The 4236-nt window shown below is 35.7% G+C and overlaps 1 long non-coding RNA gene across 1 annotated transcript; it reads left to right on the top strand.

Annotated features, from left to right (window-relative positions):
* Positions 1–3256: 3256 nt before the first annotated feature.
* Positions 3257–3533, top strand: LOC118755187. The gene is made up of 3 exons (XR_004994991.1): positions 3257–3344; positions 3400–3435; positions 3496–3533. It is a non-coding gene; the product is annotated as an uncharacterized LOC118755187 (long non-coding RNA).
* Positions 3534–4236: the final 703 nt, after the last annotated feature.

Here is a 4236-nt window from a genome sequence, read left to right as displayed (position 1 = left end):
TTACTTTATAATCCCAAATTTAGAATATAAAATGTCCCACACCAAAAAACTTACAATTGGGTAATGCCGCTTCGAATTTTTCACAAATGAGCAATTGTCAAAAATCTGCTTTTTAATCAAAAAGTTGTTTATTGAAACTACCTTCTTTTTTGTATCATGGCTCCACGTTAACAAATGTCATTTGGGGTGTTCACAGTTCGTTCCAAATTGTGTCTGAAAATGTAGACGTCTACATTTTGAGACATCTTTAGCATCAAACTTTCTAGCAGTCGTCGCAAAATCGTCTCAAAACTTTGCTGGTGTTGCCAGACATTTCTTCTTTGCGTGCTTTTTTATATGTCGCCTTTCGATTTTGTTTCTGAAAAATTGTAATTATTTAACTTAATTACCAATTCCTAATATTTGTTATTTCTTTTCCTTGATTTGTTTCTTTTCATCAGAAATTGCGCTCAAATTAAATGCAAATGTAGACGCGTAAAAAACATACCTTTGAGTGTGACAAAACGTAGACGGCGTCTTTTTTTCAATTTTGTATGGGAAACAACAACACCACAGATTTTACGGTTAGAAAACGTCTTAAAATGTAGACGTCTACATTTTGAGACACTATTTGGAACGAACTGTGAACACCCCAATTAAAATTATTCAGGCGACATTCTGAGTAGTGATGTGCTAAATTCTCGGTACCCAATACTTGAAAAAAATTTCGGTACCCAATACTTCCTTTTCGGTACCCGATACCGATTCGACACACTAAACTTTCGTCATTATATCTGTGCCGTTCAATTCAAGTAGCTTAAGTCACTTTAGATGGTTTGACTTTGAATTAAAAAAAAAAAACAGTTTCCTTTGAAATTGTTTTATATTTTAATTAAGATTCTATTATAGGGGCATCTTGAACTACATCTTTGGCTAGTTAAACGTTAAAATATTGTTTGGGAATCAAATGAAATGTGGCTTTTAAGGGAAAAGGACCTATCTCGAGATAGGCTACTTTTAGGGGTAAAAATTATTAATATTTTATAAGACATCGCCTAAAATGTACAAATAAGATGGTCCTTTCTCAAGAGATGAGCAATGTGTTTGTATGTATGTAGTTAAGTGAAGCAAGTATAATGTGTGCGTCGAACAAGGCAGGCAATTAAATCTGCACAATAATGATCAAGGCCAATTTAATAAGGTGGTGTTAGCCGTGTATAAGTAAAAAATTAAACTTACAAATTATACGCAGATATTCATACTGTCATTAGTATGAACTACAACAAACACGTAATTTTGATGTAATGTCCTCCACGGCCAAAAATTCAGATACGCCGGTAACACCACCTTATTAAATTCGCCCTTCTTCGTTTCTTTATACATTCCGGATAATCCCATTTCACAGCCGGAATAAACAGAATGCGTTTGAAATATACGTCAACATATCATCAGGAACGTTCTAAAGAATAAATAAACAAAAAAGTTTATTCCAAACATTCAGAATGAATAAAGAAATGCAGCCTATATGTATGTATACATATAACTCATATTTTTGGCTGTTGCGCGCTTTTATTAGAAATTCCAAGATTTCGGTACCGAGCATACTTTTTAAAGCGGTACCGAGTATCGATCAATACTTAAAAGTAGCGACTCAGCACATCACAAATTCTGAGAGCAATTGACAGTGGACCAAAGAATTCACCAAAAAATGAATATTGAATACACCACACAGTAGCTTTGTTTCGTTACAGATAGGCGCATTTACACAAGGTAGTGTTAGCCGAATATAAGTAAAAAATTACAAAAGCAAATTACAAGAAACACATAATTTTCACGTTATGCGGTGAAAAATTCAGCTGTTGCTCCAACATTAGAGAGATTAGGCACAGCTACTTTGATTTGCTTGTTTTACATATTTTTGTATTTTTTGATAAAAATGGGCGATTTATTAAATTTGATAAAAGTGTGGCAAAACCTGAGTATTTGTGAACAATTTTTAAACATAAAATGCGATTAAAAATTCGCAGCAAATACATATGTTCAGTTGTCAAAAGCATCGGTCAGGTGTTTACTAGCTAGTTTCTGCTAGTTTGCGTTTCTTGACTTTTTCTATATTTCACTCGCTGTGAGCGTAATTCTGTAATTCTTCCCATTCTTCTTCCTGATAAAGATCTGCTAGGAAAGTAAAGAAACAAAGCTAGTGTGTGTGCACATAAAGGCCAAAACACAATAGCGCAGTGGCAGGGGCAGTGACAGTTTTTAAAATCAGCTGTTACTGCTAATATTGGCAGTCAATGCCGCAGCAAACACAATACGGCGTTGTCAGTGACTGCTTTTTTTGACATTCCCTTTTGTTTGTTTACATTTTTGTTGTTGCCTTTTAGGCTTCAGTGACATCAACAGATGTTGGCTGCGTTTCATTTATGTCAAATTCAGCATGCGAAGTTTGCTGCGATGAAGGCAGTGGCAGTGAATTTAGAATTTGGGCTAAACTGAGCAGTACTGCTAGCTGCCACTGCTGTATTGTGAGTCGCTTCATTGGACACCACACTTTCTAAAAAACAGCTGATTTCGAAAAACTGCCGCTGCCACTGCCACTGCGTTATTGTATTTTGGGCTTAATACTGTGGCGAATACTGCGGCAACACAAAGTGAACAATGAGAAATAGGCAGAATGTTCGAGGAATGACGTAGAATGTTCCACAAAGAGGAGCGTCAAGTTGGATGAACACTGCGAACAGCGAGAGAAAGAGAATGAGCGATAAACTTCAGAATGTTCTAGAGTTGCCATAAGTGCCAGCGCAGGTATATAAGGGCGCCGCCACAGCGGAGTTGAGTTAGTTACGAGTTACAAGTCAGCAAGCTACAAGTAAAGTAAGCGGAGAATTGAGTTGCGAATAAGCAAGCTATAAGTTTAATTGTGTTAACAAGTAGTAAAGCGTTGTTATTGCGTTAACAAGTATTGTAAAGTGTTTTTACTGTATTAGCAAGTATTGTAAATTGTTTGTTGTACAATAAAGTTAATTGTACTACAATTTGGTCATCGTTAGCATTTATTTAACAATCCAGCGATACGAGCCCGAGTATATTTGGGAAATCCCTCAACCCTGCCAGCCACGGCACACCACTTTCCACTAAAATTCAAACGATTTACAAACACATTCACAACTTTTTAGTCATCTCACCCACACACTTACAAATTTTTTCGTCGAACTGTCAAAAAATGTGCCTTTGTTAGAGCTGCATACCCGATAAGAATTCGTACTCTAACAAGAATTCTATGCGTTAGAGCGAGCATGTTAGAAACATCAGAGTTTTGATGACTATACATACTGTGAAGAAATGTCACTACGAAAACTTTGAAGGTAAGAATACGTATTTAACATTTTTATTTAATTATAATGTAATTTCTTCTTTTAGATTGCAAAACAGCAGCGACTAAGTCACATTCTTAAAGTATGTATTGAGACTTTTTATATATTATAAATTTTAATTGATATTTTTGCTTGTTTACAGATTCACTATCAGCACCTTCAACGCTTGCATCTTCATCGCCAGGAGCACCATTAGAACCTTCTGCCCTCAGCTTCTTCATCGCCAGGAGCACCACCAGTACCCTCTACCCTCAGCTTCTTCATCGCCAGGAGCACCATGAGTACCTTCCGCCCTCAGCACTTTCAACGCCAGGAGCACCTTCAAAGTGTAGGTCCAACTTGTCAAATTTTGCAAAGTTGTACCACCATAAATTATTTGCAACTGTTAATATATATCAAAAGAAAGGTAAACCGATTACCTTTCTTTTGATTATAACACAGTTAAAATTGCGGCTGCAATTTAGTTTGGCATCCCCGGAGTTCGGCATTAAGAAGGGTATGGAACGATAGAGGGAGTTCTCCTGATTGTAAATATATATACTTTTAGCCGCAGCAGACTTATAGTTTTTAAGTTATTTGTTGTTAAAGTTAGTAAATTGAACTAACCTCTCGACGCTATTTCACACAATAAACACTTTATTTATGTACACACTTCGGCAAAATAGTTGCATTAAAAGCCCGCACAATGAAATGTAAACATATTTTTTAAATTTATAATGTATTTTTACTAAATTAAGTAAGTTTTAACAATTATCACGCACTTATATATGTATACGCACATTGTGAATACAGAACTGTTGATTCAACCATGGTTTCACACTGACATTAGAAGGGTGCTGCCACATCTAACAAAATAACACCACACATCTAATAAATAAATATG

Source organism: Rhagoletis pomonella, unplaced genomic scaffold (assembly GCF_013731165.1).
Source record: "Rhagoletis pomonella isolate Grant_MI unplaced genomic scaffold, Rhpom_1.0 Rhpom_scaffold_05584, whole genome shotgun sequence".
Classification (NCBI taxonomy): domain Eukaryota; kingdom Metazoa; phylum Arthropoda; class Insecta; order Diptera; family Tephritidae; genus Rhagoletis; species Rhagoletis pomonella.
Note: the sequence above shows the minus strand (reverse complement) of the source record. Positions and strands in the feature narration are given on the sequence as shown.